This window comes from Pogona vitticeps, chromosome 2 (assembly GCF_051106095.1).
Source record: "Pogona vitticeps strain Pit_001003342236 chromosome 2, PviZW2.1, whole genome shotgun sequence".
NCBI lineage: Eukaryota > Metazoa > Chordata > Lepidosauria > Squamata > Agamidae > Pogona > Pogona vitticeps.
This window is the reverse complement of record NC_135784.1, coordinates 7,701,831-7,713,735: the sequence shown is the minus strand read 5'-3', so window position 1 is coordinate 7,713,735 and position 11,905 is coordinate 7,701,831. Positions and strand designations below refer to the sequence as shown.

The window sequence follows — 11,905 nt, the reverse complement described above, 5'->3', positions numbered from 1 at the left end:
TCACAGTCTTCCGAAGGGGGCAGCAAAGTAAGCCCTTATGACAGGTTTGGGCTAAACCTGGTGGAATTGTTAAATACAGTTTTGTACTATGCAGTAAGTATTTGTAAGGATCATTACTAAAGAAAGAAGCAAAGAAAGAAGCTACCTAGATTTCAACATTGCCAAAAATTGAATGGATATTTGTAGGTACTAGGTCAATCTACTAGTAAATCAGGCAGAGGTTTAAATAAATGATGTACAAGAAATCTCCTCTTCATGGATTGCTGCCTTGTCGTGGCGAAGGGGCTTGAGTAACTCAGAGAAACTATGGGCTATGCCGTGCAGGGACACCCAAGACGGACAGGACATAGTGGAGAGTTCCGACTAAACGCAATCCACCTGGAGTAGGAAATGGCAAGCCACTCCAGTATCTTTGCCAAGAACGCCCCATGATCAGAAACAAAAGGCTAAAAGATATGACGCTGGAAGATGGGCCCCTCAGGTCGGAAGGCGTCCAACATGCTACTGAGGAAGAGCGGAGGACAAGTACAAGTAGCTCCAGAGCTAATGAAGTGGTTGGGCCAAAGCCGAAAGGACGCTCAGCTGTGGACGTGCCTGGAAGTGAAAGGAAAATCCAATGCTGCAAAGAAAAATACTGCATAGGAACCTGGAATGTAAGATCTATGAACACTGGGAAGCTGGAGGTGGTCAAACAGGAGATGGCAAGAATAAACATCGACATCCTGGGCATCAGTGAACTAAAATGGACAGGAATGGGCGAATTCAGCTCAGATGATTATCATATCTACTATTGTGGACAAGAATCCCGTAGAAGGAATGGAGTAGCCGTCATAGTCAACAAAAGAGTGGGAAAAGCTGTAATGGGATACAATCTCAAAAATGATAGAATGATGTCAATACGAATCCAAGGCAGACCATTCAACATCACAATAATCCAAGTTTATGCACCAACCAGCATTGCTGAGGAGACTGAAATTGAACAATTCTATGAAGATCTACAACACCTTCTAGAACTGACACCAAAGAAAGATGTTCTTCTCATTCTAGGGGACTGGAATGCTAAAGTAGGGAGCCAAGAGATAAAAGGAACAACAGGGAAGTTTGGCCTTGGAGTTCAGAACGAAGCAGGACAAAGGCTAATAGAGTTTTGTCAAGAGAATAAGCTGGTCATCACAAACACTCTTTTCCAACAACACAAGAGGCGACTCTATACATGGAAATCACCAGATGGGCAATATCGAAATCAGATTGATTATATTCTCTGCAGCCAAAGATGGAGAAGCTCTATACAGTCAGCAAAAACAAGACCTGGAGCTGACTGCGGTTCTGATCATCAGCTTCTCATAGCAAAATTCAAGCTTAGACTGAAGAGATTAGGAAAAACCACTGGGCCACTCAGGTATAATCTAAACCAAATCCCTTATGAATACACAGTGGAAGTAAAGAACAGATTTAAGGAACTAGATTTGGTGGACAGAGTGCCTGAAGAACTTTGGATAGAGGCTCGTAACATTGTCCAGGAGGCAGCAACGAAAACCATCCCAAAGAAAAGGAAATGCAAGAAAGCAAAGTGGCTGTCCAACGAGGCCTTAGAAATAGCAGAGAGGAGAAGGGAAGCAAAATGCAAGGGAGATAGGGAAAGTTACAGAAACTTGAATGCAGACTTCCAAAGAATAGCAAGGAGAGACAAGAGGGCCTTCTTAAATGAACAATGCAAAGAAATAGAGGAAGATAACAGAAAAGGAAAGACCAGAGATCTGTTCAGGAAAATTGGACATATTAGAGGAACATTTTGCGCAAAGATGAACATGATAAAAGACAAAAATGGGAGGGACCTAACAGAAGCAGAAGACGTCAAGAAGAGGTGGCAAGAATACACGGAGGAATTATATCAGAAAGATGTGGATATCCCGGACAACCCAGACAATGTAGTTGCTGACCTTGAGCCAGACATCCTGGAGAGCGAAGTCAAGTGGGCCTTAGAAAGCCTGGCTAACAACAAGGCCAGTGGAGGTGATGGCATTCCAGTTGAACTATTTAAAATCTTGAAAGATGATGCTGTTAAGGTGCTACATTCAATATGCCAGCAAGTGTGGAAAACTCAACAGTGGCCAGAGGATTGGAAAAGATCAGTCTACATCCCAATCCCAAAGAAAGGCAGTGCCAAAGAATGCTCCAACTACCGTACAATTGCACTCATTTCGCACGCTAGCAAGGTTATGCTCAAAATCCTACAAGGTAGGCTTCAGCAGTATGTGGACCGAGAACTCCCAGAAGTACAAGCTGGATTCCGAAGAGGCAGAGGAACTCGAGACCAAATTGCTAACTTGCGCTGGATTATGGAGAAAGCCAGAGAGTTCCAGAAAAATATCTACTTCTGCTTCATTGACTATGCGAAAGCCTTTGACTGTGTGGACCACAGCAAACTATGGCAAGTTCTTAAAGGAATGGGAGTGCCTGACCACTTAATCTGTCTCCTGAGAAACCTATATGTGGGACAGGAAGCAACAGTTAGAACTGGTCATGGAACAACTGAGTGGTTCAAAATTGGGAAAGGAGTACGGCAAGGCTGTATATTGTCCCCCAGCTTATTTAACTTATATGCAGAATACATCATGCGGAAGGCTGGACTGGAAGAAACCCAAGCCGGAATTAAGATTGCCGGAAGAAATATCAACAACCTCCGATATGCAGATGATACCACTCTGATGGCAGAAAGTGAGGAGGAATTAAAGAACCTTGTAATGAGAGTGAAAGAGGAGAGTGCAAAAAACGGTCTGAAACTCAACATCAAAAAAACTAAGATCATGGCCACTGGTCCCATCACCTCCTGGGAAATAGAAGGGGAAGATATGGAGGCAGTGTCAAATTTTATCTTCCTGGGCTCCATGATCACTGCAGATGGAGACAGCAGCCCTGAAATTAAAAGGCGCCTTCTTCTTGGGAGGAAAGCGATGACAAATCTGGACAGCATCTTGAAAAGCAGAGACATCACCTTGCCAACAAAAGTCCGAATAGTCAAAGCTATGGTTTTTCCTGTCGTGATGTATGGAAGTGAGAGCTGGACCATAAAGAAAGCAGACCGCCGAAGAATTGATGCCTTTGAATTGTGGTGCTGGAGGAGGCTCTTGAGAATCCCCTGGACTGCAAGGAGAACAAACCTATCAGTTCTAAAGGAAATCAACCCTGAGTGCTCACTGGAAGGACAGATCCTGAAGCTGAGGCTCCAGTACTTTGGCCATCTAATGAGAAGAAAAGACTCCCTGGAGAAGACCCTGATGTTGGGAAAGTGTGATGGCAAGAGGAGAAGGGGACGACCGAGGATGAGATGGCTGGACAGTGTCTGCGAAGCAACCAACATGAACCTGACACAACTCCGGGAGGCGGTGGAAGACAGGAGGGCCTGGCGTGCTCTGGTCCATGGGGTCACGAAGAGTCGGACACAACTAAACGACTAAACACACACACACAAGAAATCTCTCTGGTCTTCAGCTGAGCCCCTTCTACATAACAGTTCAGTGTTGGTAATAGGCATACTAAGATGGAGATCACCACAGACAGAGAATAATACAACTATTCTGCTATCAAAACTGCTTATGCTTGGTGTCTTCATCTCTCAGGGAAGTTCTACTAGTTAGCACCACCTGGTGCATCCTGGTAATACCGCAACTTTGTCACCTTACCCGGCTGATGGCTGTGCCACTGGACCGTTTCTCTTGAGGAGGCCCCCGTGGCCTGCACAAAGAAGTAGACCAGGAGTGGCCAGGCCCCCTCCACTTCACAGGTGTGGACCTCATCCCAGAAGGTCCACACTTGGAAACTGCAGAAGGCAGCACAGAGCTGGTGGCCTGGGAGGTGGATGTCCTTTTGGGCAAAGTTCTTCTCTCACGTTGCAGATTTTCGGAGAGACTGAAACCCCCTCCCTATGGGTCCCAGCCATTCTGAACCAGGTGTGGGATGTGGTGGACAACAGAGTGGGACACGAGGATCCCGCAGCAGGTGCCAGACATCCCCTGAGCACAATTGGAGGAGTGCCCGGGAGGGCACAGAAGGTGGCAGCACCTATGCCAGGGGAGGCCTTTTAAGTTCTCTGCGTCAGCCTGTGAGTGAGCATGCGCACACACACGCGCACATACACAAGCTGAGCCCAATCTTCTGAAGAGTGCATCTCAAAAGTTGGGAAGCTGGTCTTCAAAGGAGTATCTCTGCCTACTTCCAACCTCCTCACCACTCTCTTGGCGGTGGGGGTCACGTGAACTGCTGTGAAAGCTCTAAAAGCAAGTTACAGAGGAAAGATGGTTGCAGTTAGGCTAAGTTTTTCTTTTATAAAAAGGTGTGTTGATTTGACCCCTTCTGCTCAACGCTAGCCTGTTCCCTTCAGACGCAGAAGGCAAGGCTCTAAGAAATCGCTTTTCTTGACTCAGGGAGGGGAGCGAAATCCCTGGCATTCATGGGATGTTCCCTCTGACCTCAGACTCCCCACTGCCCTTGAGGGATGGGGCTCGTGGGGTGGGGGAGGAAAGGGGATTCCCAGAACCAGAGAACGGGGGCAGCCCCATTGGAACTCATCCCCACACGCACTTTTGTGTGCCCCAGGGAATCCTTGCAACTCACAAAGGCACTCAGTGTGCTTTCCACAAGGTGCCAAGAGGCAGCCCCGGAAAAGCAGGGAGGTGAGAAGGATGAGGTTTCAATGGCTCCCATTCACAACATCTGGCCTGGCGGAAGAAAGGGGGTGGGGGAACCATTACATTCTGGGGATTTTTCCCCGTGTCCACGAGTTTCATCCCAAATGCCTTTCTTTCTGTCTTCCATCCTCTTTTTCCCATCTAACCGCCCCATGTTATTCCAGAGCCTTTCTATATGTGAGACTGAACATTGTTGCATGGCGGGAAAAATGGGATTTTCAGCACAACTTTGATGTGGGAGATTCTTCACATGAAAGCACCAGCCTGGTTAGTTTTTCACACGTCCTCTGCTCTTGACCTTTTCATGCCATTGTGAGAGAGTGTTACTAAGAGAGAAAAGGAAAGGAAAAGAAGAAGGATGTAACATTTGTCTCCCTCGTTCCTCTCACCCATATCATTTTACCCACCCATCCTGGCTTTGTAACTGTGTTCAGTGATCTGCCCTGTTGTTTCAAGTTCTTAATAAACAGGTGCATTTAACTGTCCAGTTTCTCTTCATGCCTCCGCCTGCGTAACTATCAGCTTCCAGCGGCACATATCGTGTCCAACTGTATGCAGAGAAACCAAATGTGATGCTCAAAACTCAAAAGCTTCCATGCTGCAGGGGTGACTTGTTGCCTCAGATTTCATATTAACTCTGATGGTCTGAAGGCCATGACGTTTCCCTTTGCATCCCCTGCTGTTCCTTCCCTCCCTCTCTCTGCTCCGTCTTCAGGCTTCATCTCTCCCGGGCATTTTTGGGCTCCCCTTCCCAGCAGGGCTCGGCCATTTCTGCACCACCGCAGAATCTCAGCCAAACTCTGAAAGGGAGGTGGGAAAAGGACCGTGAGCACCTCATCCCTTCCTGGCACTGTATTCCTTTGGGACTCCATGCCTCAGACCTCTGGTATCCTACATGGGGTGGGGGTGACAGGGAACTATCCTCTCCCATGCCATTGTGTTACCCTTCTGCTTTGTTCCAATACCCCCTTCATATTACAGTCCTCCGCCCACCCCCACCCCTAACAACAAAATGGCAAGGCATGCATTCCCCCCCTCTTCACCCCTAGGTTGCCTTCCCCCTCCTGGTCCTGTGTGTGTTTAGTCGTTTAGTCGTGTCCGACTCTTCGTGACCCCATGGACCAGAGAACGCCAGGCCCTTCTGTCTTCTACTGCCTCCCGGAGTTGTGTCAGGTTCATGTTGGTTGCTTCGCAGACACTGTCCAGCCATCTCATCCTTGGTCGTCCCCTTCTCCTCTTGCCATCACACCTTCCTAACATCAAGGTTTTTTCCAGGGAGTCTTCTCTTCTCATGAGATGGCCAAAGTACTGGAGCCTCAGCTTCAGGATCTGTCCTTCCAGTGAGCACTCAGGTATTGATAGGTTTGTTCTCCTTGCAGTCCAGGGGATTCTCAAGAGCCTCCTCCAGCACCACAATTCAAAGGCATCAATTCTTCGGCGGTTTGCTTTCTTTATGGTCCAGCTCTCACTTCCATACATCACGACAGGAAAAACCATAGCTTTGACTATTCGGACTTTTGTCGGCAAGGTGATGTCTCTGCTTTTCAAGATGCTGTCAAGATTTGTCATCGCTTTCCTCCCAAGAAGAAGGCGTCTTTTAATTTCAGGGCTGCTGTCTCCATCTGCAGTGATCATGGAGCCCAGGAAGATAAAATTTGACACTGCCTCCATATCTTCCCCTTCTATTTCCCAGGAGGTGATGGGACCAGTGGCCATGATCTTAGTTTTTTTGATGTTGAGTTTCAGACCGTTTTTTGCACTCTCCTCTTTCACTCTCATTACAAGGTTCTTTAATTCCTCCTCACTTTCTGCCATCAGAGTGGTATCATCTGCATATCGGAGGTTGTTGATATTTCTTCCGGCAATCTTAATTCCGGCTTGGGTTTCTTCCAGTCCAGCCTTCCGCATGATGTATTCTGCATATAAGTTAAATAAGCTGGGGGACAATATACAGCCTTGCCATACTCCTTTCCCAATTTTGAACCACTCAGTTGTTCCATGACCAGTTCTAACTGTTGCTTCCTGTCCCACATATAGGTTTCTCAGGAGACAGATAAAGTGGTCAGGCACTCCCATTTCTTTAAGAACTTGCCATAATTTGCTGTGGTCCACACAGTCAAAGGCTTTCGCATAGTCAATGAAGCAGAAGTAGATATTTTTCTGGAACTCTCTGGCTTTCTCCATAATCCAGCGCAAGTTAGCAATTTGGTCTCGAGTTCCTCTGCCTCTTCGGAATCCAGCTTGTACTTCTGGGAGTTCTCGGTCCACATACTGCTGAAGCCTACCTTGCAGGATTTTGAGCATAACCTTGCTAGCGTGCGAAATGAGTGCAATTGTACGGTAGTTGGAGCATTCTTTGGCACTGCCTTTCTTTGGGATTGGGATGTAGACTGATCTTTTCCAATCCTCTGGCCACTGTTGAGTTTTCCAAACTTGCTGGCATATTGAATGTAGCACCTTAACAGCATCATCTTTCAAGATTTTAAATAGTTCAACTGGAATGCCATCACCTCCACTGGCCTTGTTGTTAGCCAGGCTTTCTAAGGCCCACTTGACTTCGCTCTCCAGGATGTCTGGCTCAAGGTCAGCAACTACATTGTCTGGGTTGTCCGAGATATCCAAATCTTTCTGATATAATTCCTCTGTGTATTCTTGCCACCTCTTCTTGACATCTTCTGCTTCTGTTAGGTCCCTCCCATATTCCCTGGTCTCATTCAATGTTTTTCACTGCTAGAAGAATGAGAACTTTTTTTTCTTGGACAGATCCTGTGTATGGCAATCTCATCTCTTGCAGGGCAACAATGTCCATCTACAGCATACTCAGTTCCATGTCGATGACAGCTGTCTTGCATGCGTCATCTATTTCCTGAAGGTCATCAGAAAAGCTAGGGGTCATTTTCCAAACATTCCAGGTGCTCAAAATTAGTGCAGAAGTATCCTTATGACTGTTGCATGGTGCAGGGTTATCCATCTGCTTGTTGGCTTTTACCCTAAACCCCACGCACCCCGGGAATATAACAGACCATAGTGAGGCAGCCCCTTACTGGCTGGGGGCTGCTCAGCTTAAGGCAGGTGATAGCTACTTTGTGAGGTGCAGTGCCCTCTCCCACCATCAGAAGTAGCCCCTGGCATCATGCTCTACGCCAATCGAGCAAAGACTTATAACCAGTAAGTGCTACTTCCCAAGTTCTTTTGATGCTGTGGAAGCTGGAGCGTGCTCTCCAGAGCACCAAGTCTGGGAAAAATAATGTGGAGGATAAGTTGTTACCCAAGCAGCAAATTCCCCCTCCATGTCACTGAAATAGTCCATTGGAAAAGCAAGAGCCAATACAACTGGTTCCAGCGATGTCACAGTAGTTGCCAAAATGTCATGAACTGCCTCCAAGATTCTGGCTCTGGATTCTGCCTCAAGGCAAAAAGGAGTCAGTGTACAGTTTATATAACAGTGTAAATGTGCTGCGAAGTTTGACTTGTGGCTGCTCTTTTTATCCCTCTTTTTTAATTAGTAAGTAGAATGGAAGAAAACAAAGTTGGGCTGAGCTATTTGGATGTATTTTAAAACGTCAATATAAAAACAGGAAAATGTCTTGGGTACCTTATTAAGGATTGAGGTACCTGCGCCCAGCAAACGGAGTCTTGCAAAGTCACAGATGTGGATTCCCTTCTGAAGTCAGTCTGTCTCACGTTAGGTCTTCCACTCTCCATGCGGACATCAATGTTTTCCGGTGAATCTTGTTCTGTCATGATGTGTCCAAAGCAAAATAGCGTCTTTTTTCATTTGTTTTTACTTATAGAGGTACTCCAGAGTTTATTGTGGTTGCCGTGTTTAATTAGCCTCATAGAACCAAGAGAACAATATAAAATTGGCTGTCAGTGTGATGGGTGTGTGTGTGCTTTAGGTGGTATTGCAGGCACCAAACAACTGTACAGTGGGGTCTCTACTTAAGAACTTAATCCGTATTGGAAGGTGGTTCTCAAGTTGAAAAGTTCTTATGTTGAATCTGCATTTCCCATAGGAATGCATTGAAAACCATTTAATCCGTATCTGCTCTTTTCCGTCCATAGAAACTACAGTGGAACCTCTACTTAAGAACTTAATCCGTTTTGGAATGGTGTTCTTAAGTTGAAACGTTCTTAAGTGGAAGCAAAATTTCCCATAGGAATGGACTGAAAACCAATTAATCCGTTCGGGCTGGGTTTTTTTTGTTATGTAGAGGTGCGTTCGTACATTGAAGCATTAGTTCCCATAGGAACTAATGTAAAGCTGGTTAATACGTACTCTACCACTAGGGAGAGAATTTTTTTTTAACCTAAGATGACCTAAGGTTAAAAAAAGAGCAGGAAAGGTTTTTTTTCCTGTTCTTATCTTGGATTTCTGTTCTCAAGCAGAAGCGAAATTTAGCAAATGGAGCTGTTCTTAAGTTGGATTGTTCTTAAGTAGGGACGTTCTTAAGTAGAGACCCCACTGTACAACTTTGCCTAGCGTGGTTCTTAGTGGTGACAAGAAAGGGAGAATCGGCATGGCTTCTATAAGGGCATGTCTTGCCTTACAAACCTTCTAGACTTCTTTGATAAGGTCAACAGACAAGTGGATGCGAGTGAACCATTGGGGATGGTCTATCTGGATTTTCAGAAGGCATTTGACTGGTCACTCACCAAAGGCTTCTGAGAAAACTCCACAGTCAGAGGATAAGAGGGCAGCTCCTCTTCTGGACTGAAAATTGATTGAGAAGCAGCAAACAGAGAGTAGGTGTCAATGGGCAATTTTCTCTATGGATAGAGGTGAAGAGTGGTGTGCCCCAGGGATCTGTCCTAGGACCGGTGCTTTCAACCTGTTGATCAATGACCTGGAGACAGGGATAAGCAGTGAGGGGCCAAGTTTACAGATAACACAAAACTTTTCTGGGTGGTGAAGACCAGAAGGGATTGTGAAGAGCTTCAGAAGGATCTCTACAAACTGGGAGAATGGGCAGCAAAATGGCAAAACTTTATTGGCTAATGCAGTGGTCCCCAACCTTGGGCCTCCAGATGTTATTGGATTTCAACTCCCAGAAATCATCGCCAGCAGAGGTGGTGGTTGAGGCTTCTGGAGTTGTAGTCCAAGAACATCTGGAGGTCCAAGGTTGGTGATCACTGGGCTAATGGGTTCTGAGCTGTCTGTGACAGATCAGGAAAGATATTTTGGTGTCCTGGTGGACAGCTTGATGAAAGGGTGAACTCAGTGTGTGGCAGCAGTGAAGAAGGCCAATTCTATGCTAGGGATCATTAACAATCAGATTGAAAATAAAACAGCCAACATTTTAACACCATTGTTCTGGTTGTGGTTCTCAGTAGTATCTTTTGCAAGACCTGAGCCTCAACTGTTTTCAGAGATTACTGAATAAGCCGGAGAGCTAGAAGACCTCGGCACTGCCCCGATGCCCTGCTTTGACTGCCATTAATTCTGGTTTATCTCCACCTTCCTGGTGGCTTTGAAGATCCTCATTAGTCATGATGCTCAGAGAGAGCGGATTGCCACTTCAATTAAGTTTCCTTTTGCAAAACCACGCTTTCTAGAGGCGGGCCCCAGCGAGGCATGTGTTGTGTGGACCGCTCAGAAGAAGAAAAAAAGGAAGGTGACAAAAGACACACGAGAAACTGTGCCAGGGCTGCTCAAGAGCCATCTTTTTGAATCCAAAACTCCATGAGAAAAAAGCCACCCTGCCATTTCCTCGCAGCTGATTCTTCTCCAGAGCAAACCAAGGGTAATTTCTCTCTTCTTCCTCCTTTTGGAGGAAGGATGGAGGTCGGATCTGCCGAGGGCTAGAGCTCTCCTGGTCTTCAGGTGGCTCCACTGATTAAAGCCGGGGGTCGCCCTTCGGAGAAGAGTTGCTGGATCACAGAATCCTGCACCACTTGTTTAACAGGAGCGGTGGCATGCTCTCCACACAGAAGAGCTATAAACAGCACATTCTCAGGTAATCCAGGGACTGCGTTCAACACAAAGCTGTACAGGATGCCTCCTGATCCTTTCAGTGCTTTTTACGGTTCCACAGCAGTTCCACAGGCACCATCACAAGTTCAGTTGTGTGGTTTGTTGTCTAATCAAATGGTTCAGTCCACTTCGCAACTGGCTGTGCAGTGAGGCAGAAGGAGCGTTTGGGTGTAGCATCTGCCTACAAACATATCCTGGTGTAACTGAGTGCTCAACAAAGTCCAACAGATTGCAGACACTTAAACTAAAGACAGATCCGCTTATTGTCCTACTATCTTCTTTTTATGTCAAATTATTTTCTCCCTTAACTGAAGGCTTTCCCATATTTAAATATCTTTTCATATCTTAAAATTAATAAATATTCAGATCTTTCAGTTTTAATAAGGTTTGCATTCTTATGGTTGTGCGGTTTTCGGGCTCTTACTTGAACTCCTTCTCAATCCCTTGAAGCTTCTATGGCATCACCCCTCGTAGTAATGTGGAGTTTGACCGATGTAGTCTGTGAAGCTCTTTATATGTTTTATACATTTATTGATTTCCCAACATCATGAGGGTGTATTAGTATTCATATTCAAATACCCCCATCTCTAGAAATAATATTAGGACAATATTAAATGTATTAGAATATTAGGAGGCACAACCGGGAAGAGGGATGGCTATGACTTTTCTTGATACAGAGAAGGACTTTCACAATGTCAATTGGGATTTTATGCTAAAACAATTAGAAATTATGGAAGCAGCCAAAGATTTTGTTGAGGTGAAATGGGCTATTTGTAGACATTATTTCCTTTACTGTTTGTACTAATCATTAAAAAATTTAGAGAGAATACAACATAAAAGGACTCAAAGTAACGGGAAGAATGTAAAATACAGGCATTTGTTGATGACATGGTCTTCATTTTAAACCAGCAATGGTGAACCTATGGCACGCGTGCCACAGCTGGCACACAGAGCCCTTTCTGCGGGCATGTGAGCCATAAGTTGCCGCATCGCTACTCCCCTCCCGTTGTGAAATCTGCACAGGCGGCTGAAGCCACGGTGCTGGTGCTTTGACAGGTGGCGGGCTAGGATCTGGAACAGCTGGTGCTGGCAGCAGATCCAAAGTGGGGACTGTAAGCATCTCCATCCTCGGGATTCCCCCTTCTGCTGCCATCCCCGGTTCCGCCACCGCCACTTCCGGTTCTGCCACAGCCATTTTCGGTTCTGCTGCCATGGCGGCCTGGAGCCTGCAGGTTTTTCGGGT

The 11,905-nt window shown here is 46.0% G+C and overlaps 1 protein-coding gene across 1 annotated transcript in view; it reads left to right on the top strand.

Annotated features, from left to right (window-relative positions):
* Positions 1-11,905, top strand: part of LOC110070683 (uncharacterized) — a 394,582-nt gene that overhangs the window by 185,439 nt on the left and 197,238 nt on the right. The window lies entirely within an intron of this gene.